This window comes from Mus musculus, chromosome 18 (assembly GCF_000001635.26).
Source record: "Mus musculus strain C57BL/6J chromosome 18, GRCm38.p6 C57BL/6J".
NCBI classification, from domain to species: Eukaryota; Metazoa; Chordata; class Mammalia; order Rodentia; family Muridae; genus Mus; species Mus musculus.
Window position 1 is genome coordinate 19,548,620 of NC_000084.6, and position 17,439 is coordinate 19,566,058.

At 37.3% G+C, this 17,439-nt stretch overlaps 1 pseudogene; it reads right to left on the reverse strand.

The window, feature by feature from the left end:
- Window positions 1-1,306: 1,306 nt before the first annotated feature.
- Gm7720 lies at window positions 1,307-1,777 on the reverse strand (annotated as a pseudogene).
- Between the last annotated feature and the right edge of the window lie 15,662 nt (window positions 1,778-17,439).

Sequence of the window (17,439 nt, forward strand, 5' to 3'; positions counted from 1 at the left end):
ACATAGCTGATACTAGCCTCATATTTTCTCTCTCTCCCTTCATCTCCAAAGCATGACAACTAAAGATGTCTGTAACTGTGCTAGGCTTTAAATCATCTTTTTTCCCTGGATTTTTTTTTTAACTTCATTGAACCATTTATGTTAATCTAATCTTTTCTTTCTTCCTTCCTTCCTTCCTTCCTTCCTTCCTTCCTTCCTTCCTTCCTTTCTTTCTTTCTTTCTTTCTTTCTTTCTTTCTTTCTTTCTTTCTTTCTTTCTTTCTTCTAGCTTCATGTTTCTTTTCAGTTGCTACCCACTTGGTCATCCCATTGCAATCCAAATACTCTACAACTTCATGTTTTGTTTGCTTTGTTGTTGTTTTATCTATCATATTTCTCAAAGCCTTTTGCATCTATATAGATGCTTTCTTTTTTCTACTGCCCACCTCATGATAAGAATTATATTTTGTTTCATGAAGAAGCTACGTTACAATCCAGTTCTTGGGAACTCCCTATATTTTACCCGGCTTTTCCACAACTGACAGACATGATTCTCACTATTTCCAATACATTCTTCTTTCCTTAAAATGCACTGCTTTGTAGTCACATGGAGTTTTTCTAGTCACTTTATATATTACTGTTATATAAAGATGTTAATTATGATAATTAAATAAATAAATGATGAGAACCAAGGCTTTTTCTTGCCTCCCTTAGTTTGAGCTGAAGACTGTATAATACACACATGTGGGTCTAGCTAAGCACCTAGCAAAGCACTTTGTTATTAATGTATGTTGATTAAACTTGTAAAATATTACTCAGTAAGGAAACTTGGAGTATTGCGAAGAAATTTCCATCTGTAATGATAAATACATGTACTTGTCTATCATTTTTGCAAGATCTCCTTAGAGCGATTGGTTTAGTTTAATAAATTAATATGCACCAACAATAGAAATAAGAAAGAGGTTCTTCAGCTGATTATAAAATTAAGGAATTTTTTGAGATTTTAAAAATTATTTTCTGTGTACATGTGTATTTGCATGCAGCGCATATATTCTCATGTTCTTGCAGATTTTCGTTGTGTAAGAGAAGCAAGTGCTTTTAACCACTGAGTCATCTCTCTAGCTCTAGAAGATAGGGTTTTCTTGTTTTGTTTTTGTTGTGTGTGTGTGTGCGCGCGCATGCGCAGCTGGCACATTTAATAGCATTAAACACAAGACCTTCTCTTCACAGACACTTTCCCAGGCCACTTTCCCAGGAGATCATTGCCGGAAAAAGTCCCAGGCCCCTTGAAAGAGAGTCCCTCTCTGGCTCATTTCTGCAACACATTCTCATGCCTTGGCAGTAGCCTGCGTTGCCCCCAGGGCTGTGAGCCGCTGAATCTTCTGGCTCATCATTTCCATGACAGCCTGTTTCACGGCATGTTTCTCCTGCAGTACTGGCTGTATTTTCTCCATCTGTTTGGTTAAAAAAAAAAAAAAAATCTATCTTCTTTTGAAGAAGTCCTTGGCATCATCAGCTGTCTTCTCCATGTAGTAGCCAGTTCCCACATTGATAAGCACATGTTTCACATCATGTAGCTTCCTGGGGACATACATAGAACAGTGGGACCAGTATTTCTTTTCCCTTGCTGCTCTTGTTCAGCACGTTCACACAGTCCTTCACTTCCACATACCTGGTCTGTAGCACCTTGATCTGAGCAGTGGGCGTAGAAAAATCTCCACTTCCTGGTCCAGCGGGTTCTTGAGCATTTCCAGTTGTAGCAGATTCAGCTCCATTATGTTAATCGACTACGCCATGTTGGGAAGGAGGACTGCCGAAGTAGAAGATAGTTTTTAAGTAATTATGGAAATAGGGCAGAAAAATTAGAATCCCAAATCTAATGCTGAGAGAACTTCTTCACAATGAAAGTTCTTCATAATGATCATCTCCAAACCTAAAGCTTACTGTTCATAATTCAACACAAAAAGTCTATTGTATAAAGCACAAATAACAAAGCAAGAATGCAGACAAAATATAATCACAGCTAAAATTTATATGATCTCGAATTTAGAAAAAATATTATTTAAATAGCAATAAAAAAGAATAAGATCAAATTCTGGATGTGATTTGAAGAAAATTATGATTATCCTACAATCTTTAGTGTTTCACTTTAAAAAAACCAGAATATGTATTAGACAAATATAGTAAGTATACCGATACTTTTCTTTTTTGGTGTGTTAATTAAAACCTCACAATCAGCTATATTAATAAGTCTCTCCCCATTTCCATATTTGCAATATTTTCTAGGATCCACTGTTTGATGCTATGGTCATCACTAGCCCATGTGTGCACTGGAAAGTTTGCTGGTCACAAGACAGAGTTGGCACAGCCTGCAGTGTTTTGGTTTTTGAAAAGAACACTGAATCCAAATATACTTTTGGTAACTGATTTATTCTGGGAGTTCTTAACACTATGAGGAAGCAGGATGCTGATTTTTCTAAAGGAGAGTTAAAGTCCACAGGATACAGAGGGGTTTCCCTGATTTAGGTTGCAAAGAGAAGAAGAAGGTTGCATTCTATGTAATCAATGAGCATTGCACATTGTATGTTCACTGCCAATGTTTTTCTGAATCTGGAATAACAATGAGAAAGAAAAAGATTTGGCTTTTTAATTATTATGTGTCTATCATATGGGATGTGTCACCAACGCTCCTGATTGCTTGGTGTCTAGTTGCCTGGGCAATTTGATAAACTTCTGGAGAAACAAGAATTATAGACTCGGAGACAGTTACAACAAAGTTCCTTTCATTTCTTTGATAGTGATTGTAAGGAGAGAGAGAAAAAAAGTTTATGAGAGTTGAACATGGCTAGAGTGGATCTTAGCCCAAAGCCTAACACAACCCTGAAATTCTTTCATGGTGCTTCTAATGTAGGCATGGGATCTGGAGCTATAACAATATTTTGACTTCAAAATGATGGATAGCTGTTGATAGAGGCATTTAAAAAGAATAATATTATGACATATGCCTGGTGGTGACACTTGTACCTCAGGACCACAGGAAAGGCTAAGATGCTTCACCTCTGTTGCTTGAAACCACACTTTTTTCTGGTAGACATGTTAATTTCTTCCTTGCTCATACCTATATTACTTTGTAGAAATAAATATAGCATGCTGTAGTCACTCTGTAATGAAGTATAATTGGAAATATAAAAAGTCAATTAAAACACTGCACACATGCATACAAAATAATACAAAATCAATTTCACCTGACTCACAAAGTAAGATGGATTGAATAATTTTCATTTTAATTTATTGTGAATTTTGTGCTATTCAAAAATATCAGTTTCAGCATGACTTTATACTGAGATTTTTGTCAGGAATGACTTCATCCTGTCAAGCCCATTTTACAAAAGACATGCTCTCACCTCAAAAATATTCTTAGAATTAAAATACTGGCAGCAATTTCTTCAGTTACCTCTAGAAAACTTGGTTGTATTTCTCCAACGTGACAGAAGTGCCCTAGTCAATTGGCGCTGTCACACTACAAAACACCACACTTCTGTGACTTTGTCTGCTCCTCTGCTGATAAATCCTGGCACTATAAAAACCTGTCATTTCTCTTAGATGTGGAATTTTACAAGGACCAATTTTTTCACATGGTTTAATGAGATTTTGCTAGCAAATAAGGGCCTAAAACATATGGGGATGGTGCTCGTTGGGTCCAAGGAAACTTTTCATCTTTAGAACTGACAGAGTTGAAATTTTAAAGACATCAAAAACTGATTTTTTTCTACATTAATTGCTTTTGTCTGTAGTTAAGCACATATGTTAAGGCTAAAGACAGAATTTGTGCTAAATTCTACAACTATTTGACAATTCATTAAAGCATCATGTTTACACGATTTAAGGAAACTCACAATTTAGTAGCTTATAATCAGCAATGTTTCAATATTAGGAAAGTATGATGCAGCTGAGTACCATATATATGTATACATGTATATGTTTACATGTCTATATGCCTATATATGTATATACATATGTGTACTCATATACAGATATGTTTATATATGTGTGTTTATTTTCATGTGTATGTGTATATGTACATAATCACACACACACATATATACATATATATATTATATATATGTGTGTATATATATATATAATATTTCTATTCCCCCAAATGGGCTTTGGTCCACAAAAGAAATTGTGCTTTAAATTTATTTATTTTTTCTAATTTCAGGTAACTATCCTCTCTCTTACTGACATCTCTCTTTTCTGCCTTTCTCTCATACACACACATACACACACACACACACACACACACACACACACAGAGTCAATAACTCATCACTCAATGAGAAATCTAAGGCAGATACTGGATCATACCTAAGTAAACCAATAACATTAGCATACATATCCAGAGAATAATAACTAATCAAAATGGAAGGAGTACTGGCATTGACATTTTGGCAATGTTCATGGGGAATTTTTGATACAATGACTAAAAAGCACACACAAGAACTTTTTGTTTCATCCTTTCTTTTCTGTCCCTCCTCTTCCTCCTTTCCTTTTCTTTCTTCCCTCCTTTCTCTCCTATCTTCCTCACTTCCTTTCTTCATTTTATCTTCCCCTTTCTCTCCATTAAGAGATTTTTATTCATTCTTCTTTTTTTTTCTTCCTTTTTGCTTTTATTTTAAAGTTTTTCTAGTGTAACCAAAGTTTCCTGGACTTGCTAATAACCCAGGATACACTTGAACTTCTGGTCTTTCTGCATTCACTTCCTAAGAGCTGATATTTTAGGTATGTGCCAACAAGTCTTATTTGTGCCTGGCTAAACTCAAAGTCAGAATGTCCGGCATAGAAGTCAACTTTTCTATACTGCTGCCATCTTAGCTTATATTTTTACTAGGAAATGGTCAGCATAACAATTAGACATGCAAACTCATCCAGGTTTGAATCACAATGAAGATGTTGCAGCCTCAGTCTTTATTGAATCGTGATCTTGACAATATCATTCTGGGCCATTTTCATGGGTCCTTAGTCCTGTATAGCTCTATTCACATACCCCTGATAGTATATTGGCAGTCCTACTATGGGGCAGTGGGTAACCCAGGCCAAACATGAAACACACATCACTGGAGTTTATAACAAAATCTTGACCATGAAATTATCACCCCAATCTTTCCTGTATCTATAAGTAAAACTTTCCTTTCCTAATCAAGCTTAATGATAGATAAATCTCTTGTCTCTAGAAAGAATTCAGTAGTTCTAGGATTCTGTCCAATCTTTTAGGCTAGGTTTCTTTGTTGTCATTTCTTAGATCATTAGTATGTCACATTCGACATACGCTTCCATGTCATGGATCTTAGTTTCATTTGTAAAAAAGAGGTAAAATATTTTACGATAAAACTTTAATGGTGGAGCAGCAGCGGTCACCATCTGGGTTCCGGGACTCCACGGGACCTAGGAAATTAGTCTGAACAGGTTAGAGGGTGCGCCAGAGAACCGGACAGCTTCTGGGACGGGCAGAAGCACAGAGCCGCTGAGGCAGCAGCCTGGGCGGGCCGCAGACAACCGGCCACCATCCGGACCAGAGGACAGGTGTCCGCCTGGCTTGGGAGGCGACCTCAGCCTCAGCAGCAGCAGTCGCCATCTTGGTTCCGGGACTCCCTGGAACTTAGGATTTTAGTCTGCACAGGTGAGAGTCTGCACCACAGAAGCTGACAGCTTCTGGGAACTGCCAAAGCAACACAGCTTCTGAGAGAGGCCCTGTTTTGGGCCTTCTTCTTCGACCAGGAGGAGGTCCAAAAACAAGATATCTGCGCACCTTCCCTGTAAGAGGGCTTGCCAGCAGAGAGTGCTCTGAGCACTGAAACTCAGAGGAGAGAATCTGTCTCCCAGGTCTGCTGAGAGATGGTAACAGAATCACCAGAAGAACAATCTCTAAACAGAGTCAACTATAACTACTAACTCCAGAGATTACCAGATGGCGAAAGGTAAACGTAGGAATCCTACTAACAGGAACCAAGACCACTCACCATCATCAGAACCCAGCACTCCCACTTCGCCCAGTCCAGGGCACCCCAACACACCCGAAAACCTAGACCTAGATTTAAAAGCATATCTCATGATGATGGTAGAGGACATCAAGAAGGACTTTAATAAATAACTTAAAGAAATACAGGAGAACACTGCTAAAGAGTTACAAGTCCTTAAAGAAAAACAGGAAAACACAATCAAACAGGTAGAAGTCCTTACAGAAAAAGAGGAAAAAACATACAAACAGGTGATGGAAATGAACAAAACCATACTAGACCTAAAAAGGGAAGTAGAAACAATAAAGAAAACTCAAAGTGAGGCAACACTGGAGATAGAAACCCTAGGAAAGAAATCTGGAACCATAGATTTGAGCATCAGCAACAGAATACAAGAGATGGAAGAGAGAATCTCAGGTGCAGAAGATTCCATAGAGAACATCGGCACAACAATCAAAGAAAATGGAAAATGCAAAAAGATCCTAACTCAAAATATCCAGGAAATCCAGGACACAATGAGAAGACCAAACCTACGGATAATAGGAGTGGATGAGAATGAAGATTTTCAACTCAAAGGACCAGCAAACATCTTCAACAAAATTATTGAAGAAAACTTCCCAAATATAAAGAAAGAGATACCTATGAACATACAAGAAGCCTACAGAACTCCAAATAGACTGGACCAGAAAAGAAATTCCTCCCGACACATAATAATCAGAACAACAAATGCACTAAATAAAGATAGAATACTAAAAGCGGTAAGGGAAAAAGGTCAAGTAATATACAAAGGCAAGCCTATCAGAATTACACCAGATTTTTCACCAGAGACTATGAAAGCCAGAAGAGCCTGGACAGATGTTATACAGACACTAAGAGAACACAAATTCCAGCCCAGGCTACTATACCCAGCCAAACTCTCAATTACCATAGATGGAGAAACCAAAGTATTCCACGACAAAACCAAATTCTCACATTATCTCTCCACGAATCCAGCCCTTCAAAGGTTAATAACAGAAAAAAACCAATACAAGAACGGGAACAATGCCCTAGAAAAAACAAGAAGGTAATCCCTCAACAAACCTAAAAGAAGACAGCCACAAGAACAGAATGCCAACTTTAACAACAAAAATAACAGGAAGCAACAATTACTTTTCCTTAATATCTCTTAACATCAATGGTCTCAACTCCCCAATAAAAAGACATAGACTAACAAACTGGCTACACAAACAAGACCCAACATTTTGCTGTTTACAGGAGACACATCTCAGAGAAAAAGATAGACACTACCTCAGAAAAAAAGGCTGGAAAACAATTTTCCAAGCAAATGGTATGAAGAAACAAGCTGGAGTAGCCATCCTAATATCTGATAAGATTGACTTCCAAGCCAAAGTCATCAAAAAGACAAGGAGGGGCACTTTGTTCTCATCAAAGGTAAAATCCTCCAAGAGGAACTCTCAATTCTGAATATCTATGCGCCAAATACAAGGGCAGCCACATTCATTAAAGAAACTTTAGTAAAGCTCAAAGCACACATTGCACCTCACACAATAATAGTGGGAGACTTCAACACACCACTTTCACCAATAGACAGATCATGGAAACAGAAACTAAACAGGGACACACTGAAACTAACAGAAGTGATGAAACAAATGGATCTGACAGATATCTACAGAACATTTTATCCTAAAACAAAAGGATATACCTTCTTCTCAGCACCTCATGGTAACTTCTCCAAAATTGACCACAAAATAGGTCACAAAACAGGCCTCAACAGATTCAAAAATATTGAAATTGTCCCATGTAATCCTATCAGATCACCATGCACTAAGGCTGATCTGCAATAACAAAAAAATAACAGAAAGCCAACACTCACGTGGAAACTGAACAACACTCTTCTCAATGATACCTTGGTCAAGGAAGGAATAAAGAAAGAAATTAAAGACTTTTTAGAGTTTAATGAAAATGAAGCCACAACGTACCCAAACCTTTGGGACACAATGAAAGCATTTCTAAGAGGGAAACTCATAGCTCTGAGTGCCTCCATGAAGAAACGGGAGAGAGCACATACTAGCAGCTTGACAACACATCTAAAAGCTCTAGAAAAAAAGGAAGCAAATTCACCCAAGAGGAGTAGACGGCAGGAAATAATCAAACTCAGGGGTGAAATCAACCACGTGGAAACAAGAAGAACTATTCAAAGAATTAACCAAACGAGGAGTTGGTTCTTTGAGAAAATCAACAAGATAGACAAACCCTTAGCTAGACTCACTAGAGGGCACAGAGACAAAATCCTAATTAACAAAATCAGAACTGAAAAGGAGACATAACAACACATCCTGAAGAAATCCAAAACACCATCAGATCCTTCTACAAAAGGATATACTCAACAAAACTGGAAAACCTGGACGAAATGGACAAATTTCTGGACAGATACCAGGTACCAAAGTTGAATCAGGATCAAGTTGACCTTCTAAACAGTCCCATATCCCCTAAAGAAATAGAAGCAGTTATAAATAGTCTCCCAGCCAAAAAAAGCCCAGGACCAGACGGGTTTAGTGCAGAGTTCTATCAGACCTTCAAAGGAGATCTAATTCCAGTTCTGCACAAACTTTTTCACAAGATAGAAGTAGAAAGTACTCTACCCAACTCATTTTATGAAGCCACTATTACTCTGATACCTAAACCACAGAAAGATCCAACAAAGATAGAGAACTTCAGACCAATTTCTCTTATGAATATCGATGCAAAAATCCTCAATAAAATTCTCGCTAACCGAATCCAAGAACACATTAAAGCAATCATCCATCCTGACCAAGTAGGTTTTATTCCAGGAATGCAGGGATGGTTTAATATACGAAAATCCATCAATGTAATCCACTATATAAACAAACTCAAAGACAAAAACCACATGATCATCTCGTTGGATGCAGAAAAAGCATTTGACAAGATCCAACACCCATTCATGATAAAAGTTCTGGAAAGATCAGGAATTCAAGGCCCATACCTAAACATGATAAAAGCAATCTACAGCAAACCAGTAGCCAACATCAAAGTAAATGGAGAGAAGCTGGAAGCAATCCCACTAAAATCAGAGACTAGACAAGGCTGCCCACTTTCTCCCTACCTTTTCAACATAGTACTTGAAGTATTAGCCAGAGCAATTCGACAACAAAAGGAGATCAAGGGGATACAAATTGGAAAGGAGGAAGTCAAAATATCACTTTTTGCAGATGATATGATAGTATATATAAGTGACCCTAAAAATTCCACCAGAGAACTCCTAAACCTGATAAACAGCTTCGGTGAAGTAGCTGGATATAAAATTAACTCAAACAAGTCAATGGCCTTTCTCTACACAAAGAATAAACAGGCTGAGAAAGAAATTAGGGAAACAACACCCTTCTCAATAGTCACAAATAATATAAAATATCTCGGCGTGACTCTAACTAAGGAAGTGAAAGATCTGTATGATAAAAACTTCAAGTCTCTGAAGAAAGAAATTAAAGAAGATCTCAGAAGATGGAAAGATCTCCCATGCTCATGGATTGGCAGGATCAATATTGTAAAAATGGCTATCTTGCCAAAAGCAATCTACAGATTCAATGCAATCCCCATCAAAATTCCAACTCAATTCTGCAATGAATTAGAAGGAGCAATTTGCAAATTCATCTGGAATAACAAAAAACCTAGGATATCAAAAACTCTTCTCAAGGATAAAAGAACCTCTGGTGGAATCACCATGCCTGACCTAAAGCTTTACTACAGAGCAATTGTGGTAAAAACTGCATGGTACTGGTATAGAGACAGACAAGTAGACCAATGGAATAGAATTGAAGACCCAGAAATGAACCCACACACCTATGGTCACTTGATCTTCGACAAGGGAGCTAAAACCATCCAGTGGAAGAAAGACAGCATTTTCAACAAATGGTGCTGGCACAACTGGTTGTTATCATGTAGAAGAATGTGAATCGATCCATACTTATCTCCTTGTACTAAGGTCAAATCTAAATGGATCAAAGAACTTCACATAAAACCAGAGACACTGAAACTTATAGAGGAGAAAGTGGGGAAAAGCCTTGAAGATATGGGCACAGGGGAAAAATTCCTGAACAGAACAGCAATGGCTTGTGCTGTAAGATCGAGAATTGACAAATGGGACCTAATGAAACTCCAAAGTTTCTGCAAGGCAAAAGACACCGTCAATAAGACAAAGAGACCACCAACAGATTGGGAAAGGATCTTTACCTATCCTAAATCAGATAGGGGACTAATATCCAACATATAAAAAGAACTCAAGAAGGTGGACTTCAGAAAATCAAACAACCCCATTAAAAAATGGGACTCAGAACTGAACAAAGAATTCTCACCTGAGGAATACCGAATGGCAGAGAAGCACCTGAAAAAATGTTCAACATCCTTAATCATCAGGGAAATGCAAATCAAAACAACCCTGAGATTCCACCTCACACCAGTCAGAATGTCTAAGATCAAAAATTCAGGTGACAGCAGATGCTGGCGAGGATGTGGAGAAAGAGGAACACTCCTCCATTGTTGGTGGGATTGCAGGCTTGTACAACCACTCTGGAAATCTGTCTGGCGGTTCCTCAGAAAATTGGACATAGTACTACCGGAGGATCCAGCAATACCTCTCCTGGGCATATATCCAGAAGATGCCCCAACTGGTAAGAAGGACACATGCTCCACTATGTTCATAGCAGCCTTATTTATAACAGCCAGAAGCTGGAAAGAACCCAGATGCCCCTCAACAGAGGAATGGATACAGAAAATGTGGTACATGTACACAATGGAGTACTACTCAGCTATTAAAAAGAATGAATTTATGAAATTCCTAGCCAAATGGATGGACCTGGAGGGCATCATCCTGAGTGAGGTAATACATTCACAAAGGAACTCACACAATATGTACTCACTGATAAGTGGATATTAGCCCAAAACCTAGGATACCCAAGATATAAGATACAATATCCTAAACACATGAAACTCAAGAAAAATGAAGACTGAAGTGTGGACACTATGCCCCTCCTTAGAAGTGGGAACAAAACACCCTTGGAAGGAGTTACAGAGACAAAGTTTGGAGCTGAGATGAAAGGTTGGACCATGTAGAGTCTGCCTTATCCAGGGATCCACCCCATAATCAGCATCCAAACGCTGACACCATTGCATACATTAGCAAGATTTTATCGAAAGGACCCAGATGTAGCTGTCTCTTGTGAGACTATGCCGGGGCCTAGCAAACACAGAAGTGGATGCCCACAGTCAGCTAATGGATGGATCACAGGGCTCCCAATGGAGGAGCTAGAGAAAGTACCCAAGGAGCTAAAGGGATCTGCAACCCTATAGTTGGATCAACATTATGAACTAACCAGTACCCCGGAGCTCTTGACTCTAGCTGCATATGTATCAAAAGATGGCCTAGTCGGCCATCACTGGAAAGAGAGGCCCATTGGACACACAAACTTTATATGCCCCAGAACAGGGGAACGCCAGGGCCAAAAAGGGGGAGTGGGCGGGTAGGGGAGTGGGGGTGGGTGGGTATGGGGGACTTTTGGTATAGCATTGGAAATGTAAATGAGCTAAATACCTAATAAAAAATGGAAAGAAAAAAAAAACTTTAATGGTGTATATGTGGCACTACAGTACCTTGCATTCTTGCATCTCATGACACAGAGGAAAGAGACACTATATTTATATTTTTACTTCAAATGATGGAAACACTTCTGCAAATGACAAAGCCAATGCTCAATCTTGGGGATGAACAATATTAGGAGTTCACATCAGAGAGGACATAAATGCTTCTTCTAAGATTAAAATTCAAAGAAATTTATTAAGAACATACCATGGTAATTATTTATATCTTCCCATCCAGTTAATCCTCTAATAGAAGCAAAATTATTTGAATCCTAAATTTTATGCCACACGCTCAACCTTAAATTAAACAACTTGATCTTTCAAGAGACTAGATGAATTATGAATGTTAATTACATGCTAATTACTGCTGTGATGATAAAATGATACTATGGTAATCAGATATTTGGGATTGACTACTACATGTCTTTGGAAGTGCAAGTTTGAATTATCTTACTGGGCCATATAAGTATGTGATTGTGCTTTCCTGTTATAAAAACAAATGTGAACATTGACTTTGCCTGGCTCCAGTTCAGGTCAGTGATTGATTCTAAACTAACATCAGAACTCAGAAATAAACATGGCTCTTGGCTATGCTTCAATTCATTCATTTTCTATAATGAGATGTGTGGAATTTATTCTTTAGTTCATTTTGGTTTTGTGAGAAAAAACCCTCAAATCTGTTTTTTCATCTCTTCTTTCTGAACCATCGAAGCATATTTATAGGAAAATAAAGTCCACATGGAGGGTAGTAGTGGCCAAAATTATTTCAAGAAAATATAGTGACAACTTTAGAAAAATAAAAGAAAATATGAAGAATAAAGGATTTTATAAATTCCCCTGAAAACAATATACAGTTAAAAATATTAAATAAAAACAGCAAAGGAGCCAAGAGCACGTACACAAGACAGTCACCTTCATCCTTTCTTGAATAACACAGATACAGCTCACAGCAGAAATAGATATCAAGCTCACTAAGTATATACAAAAAAAAAAAAAATCAAATGTGAAAAAGGTCACATCACTTTTATAAAAGCTTAATCTTTCCATTTGAAAAAATGAAAAGACTTAATCTTTCTCCTGCTTAGTGTAAGATGAAAGATTTCAGAACACAAATGGGAATAAAATGCTTTCAACATTAGGAATGGCAGTATTGAAAACAGGAATCTAAGCAGAAGAAAATAAAATAGCTAGGGCACCAACAATGTATGATATTACACAAGTAAATCATCATATATTTCAACAACATGATTACTGGCTTGAAAAAATAACAGATTATATTTGAATACTTACATTGTGACTAAGGTACCTTATTTTTTAAAAATAATTTTGCTACACTTTAAGCCATTAAGAATCTTACATTTTTTTTGTAATAAGGTATAATCATCTTATATAATATACTTAAATAGATACTTGAAGTATGGTAAGATAATTTATTTACTTTCAATGAAAAATGAATGAATGATTATTGACAAAAATTAAAATTCTTTTTAGTACAAGAATCTACCTTACTATTGATCTCAAATATAATTAATACTTGTCATTGTCTTGCAATTCCCAACATTTGGATTTGGATAGGAAAGAAGATAGATGATATAGCAACTAATAATGACAGTTAATTTGTAACCTTTATAATGACCTGAAAGATTACAAAGTCATGTAGAATGGAAGCTCATAAAATATATAAAAAGAACTAAGGTGAATGTGGGTTTTATTCGTTTAAATTTTTTCAAACTGATCATATTAAAGAAAAAAGTAGAAAAAGTGGAATTGATAGTCAAGAATAACTCAGATAAAATGCCACCTTTGTTTTCTTTTAAACTTTTTGTTGACTCTTTGTGAGTTTCACATCAGCCCCATTCCTTTCACCATTCCCTTATATCTGCAATCCACTTTTGTGATTTTCCCCCAAAAATAATTTAGAAAGCAAACACAAACAAACAAAAATAAATAAGACAAAGCATAGAAAACATCTTGTCATGGAAGCTATAGTGTATCACAGTGTGTCCTTCCATACATCCAGCTTTCCATACATCTTCTGTTGCAAATGTTTATTGTAATGAGTCATTGCTTCTCATGATAGTATCAGTATTAATTTTTCTGGCTTCTGTCACAGTACCAATATTAATTTTTACAGACATAATTCTCAAATCCATGTTATGTTTATCCAGTTTATTTGTTAAGAAATTAAATTTTGTACCAAAATGATGGCTCAGTGTGTAAGAAAGTTTACTCTTGTGTAGGACCTTAGTCTCATTCCCAACATTCAGGTCATGTACAGAGGAATTTTAGTCCAGCAACATGGCTATTCTGGCAAGTGATTACTTCTTAAGAACTTCAAGGTCTGTGACACCTGTATGGAATGCAGACATGCCATGTACCTTTAATCACTCTTGCTGAAATACAGACACACTCTTAGTACACACATGTAATCAGAACCGATAAAGGTAAAGTTATTTTGTAGAAGGAAATGTGTTCAAAAGTAATGTCTAATTAAGGGGCAAAATAAAGTAATGAATTAGAGATAGATTTGACAGAACCACTCAGAGATACGATACTCCCAATTCCTATGAGAAAGGAAAGTAAAGAGAGGTGACTTAAAAGAACAGCACAGAAAGACTCAATTCCATTGAGTTCAGTTGAGTGCAGAACAGTTCAGTTGAATGGAATTCAGTACAGTTCCATGTAGGTAGTGCCATTCAACTAATGGAGTTCAGTGGCAGTTTGCCAAGTAGAATAACTCAGTCATAGCCAAGAGAAGCCAACTGGAATCAATCATCTTGGAAAGGAGTTTGAGCCAGAAGAGCAGAATTGAATCAGCCAGCCTGAGTTAAGAAAATACTAGTAAGGGTGAGTATATCCAGCAGTAATCCTCCAAGACCACAATTACTTTTATACATGTGGCTCACAACTGTCTACAATTTCAGCTGAAGGGTGACCTGATGTGTCTGCCCTCCTTGGAAACCTGTATTGGCACATACATTGTCACAGAAACATAATCACAAAAACTTTTAAAATAGTGGAAAGAAATTACATTTTTACAAAACAACCAGGCCCTATTGCCTGACTTTTCCTGTGGGCAACCTAATTGATATGGGTTGATGACAGACAGACCCAAGAAGCAATCCAGCCAAGTGTGTTTTGAGATAACTCAAGGATCATAAATGACTTAAAAGCAGCTGTATCCCCATAAGCCCACTTGAAAATTGTTGACAACTCATAAAACCTGCATGCCCAGAACCCCTATGCAACATGCAGGAAGATCTCTTGGAAAGAGTCCCCTTTGTACCAGAAATTGTGTTGATAACTTGGCAAGTAGCATTGTGAATTTGTATATTTTTAATTTTCTAAGCTTGGTAAATTTGATGAGCTTCCTGATTTTTTTAGTTCCTCTAGTTTTTGAGTTTCTGAACTTCCCTCCTCCCTGCAGGAGGGACTATTTCAATTGCAAAGAAAGAGCTACACAACATGCCCTGAAGGAGCTGATCCAGTTAGTCAGCTGGAAGCCCACATCTGCAATTTTAACAAGTTCTCCAGGAGGTAAAGTTACAATGGATATTGGCCCCCACTGTAAGAAGCAACATTCTAGACCTCAAGTGAAATTGTAATTTCCTTATTCTCAGTTTGGAATAATGTGGAAAAGTCCATGTATTTTGCAATCTGAAGAAAATACTATATTCACAGTGTCAGAAGCTTTATGAGAGTGAAGCCATATGAGCAAAAGGCTCTTTTACTTTTTCTCATGTTTAGAAAAGTCGCCACATGCACAGACATGTGTATGGTATTAAGATCTCACAAAATTATGTATAAGTGAAATGTGCCATGCCACTCAGTTCAATTAAGGAACACATTATACTTGTGTACTCCTCCCTGACTTCACGAGTTTTTCATGATGATTGTCAGAAAACACTAAGCCATGTTTTCAAATTGAAAAAACTCCCATCAGTCATCTACAAATGGCTGACATTTGCTGGTACAGATCACGTATTACCCTTGGAGCATTTTGTAGAGGAAATTCAACTTGGGTGCTAAAAAATTAAATACTATGGATTATTTGTTAGTTATCTTATTATATGATGTTGTAAGACCCCAACTCAATGTGTTTCTTAGACCCCTAGAACTAAAGCCCAGCATGGAGTTCTTTGTTCTTTCCCCTTCAGCCTGAGAGAATGATGACCACCTCTGGGTGACCCATTGTGTAAGGGACCAAGAATGTTTACTGGAGATAACCTGTCACTTTCCATGAGAGATGAGCTATAATTCACCATCCCCATTTTTACGAAGTTTACTCAACTTTCCCAGTCTTTGTGATCTTATCCTCCCCTGACTTTAAGGTTTATTCTTTAAAAACCCTCAACTACAACTGCTGGGGGTCGATCTCCTCTGCCCCTGTGTGTGCTACAAGCTTGAGCTCCTGGGCCTCAGCATGCTGATTAAACCTCATGCGATATTGCATCAAGAATGGTTTCTCTCGAGTTACTGGGGCATCGGCTCATCCCAGGACTTGAGCGAGAGTCTCTCCAGAAATGGGGCGGTCTTTCAATGTCAATAACAAGTACCTCTGTAAAGTACTTTGTAATAATTCATTGCAATTCGTTATATTCAATTGCTCTTATTGGTCAAGAGTTAAAATATTACTTTTAAATTTCTTTTAAATTTATGTGTATAGATATTTTATCTACATGTTTATCTGTGTGTCATGTAGGAGGTTAGTGCAGAAAAGAGCCAGAAAAGGACACATCATCTCCTGAATCTGAGTTACAGATGCTTGTGAACTGCCATGTGGGAATTGGGAATTGAAGATGAGTCCTCTGAAAGAGTAGCTAAAATTCTTAACAGCTAAGCCATCTCTCCAGCAACTTAAATATTAATTTTTAAATTAAATTCTCATTGTCACTATAGTAGAAGATGGTGTCAAACTTGTTATGTTGCCAGGGGTAATCTTGACACTCAATTCTCCTGCCTCAGCCACCTAGAAATAGAACGTTATGTGCATGTATCAATAGATTAAACCATTGTTTTATTTCATTGTTCCAAGAACCCTGTGCAATGACTTAATCTCATTTGCTAAGTAAGACAACAGAAGCAGGAAGATTCCTGACTCCAGGAATCATGAAAACTGGGACAATGAAATAATGGTTAACTCTGTAACAAGCAATGCTGTAACACTCAAGAGGCCCAGGAGTGACTTCTACTGATCCTAGCAGAATCTTGACACTGAAGGATCCTTAGAATTCTTGAATCTTTCAAGAATAAGTATAGAAAAATGACAATTTCTCACCAGACCAATCTAAATATGACTGTGAATTTGAAATTCTGAGTCCTGGCATATGTTGATCATTCCCTCTCTCACAAGCTGTACACAAAACAATCTAGAACCACATATGGCTCAATCATATGGCAGAGCAATGGACTGGATACCCTTCAAAGAGTGATGTCTTCATTGAGAATACAGTTATTTTACAAAAAAAATTGAGTGCTTTGCAATGGAGAAGAGAAAGCTCAGTGACAGCTCTTCTATGTGCTCTAATTTGGGAAATGCTGGGTGGTTCATGGGACTCTGGCTTCAGAATGCTATGTTCTGGAAGTACACTATGTGATAGGCATTGAACTATTACCATGATTACAAATCACTGCTGGAATTGCTATAAAGCAGTCATCAGTAGAAGATAATTTTCAATAATATATTTGTGGCAGAGGGGAATCTTTTTTTTATATACTGGAGATTTCCTTTATGTGTTTAATATGGTTTGAAATATTTGTTTTACAATCACACAACAATATCACCCCTAATA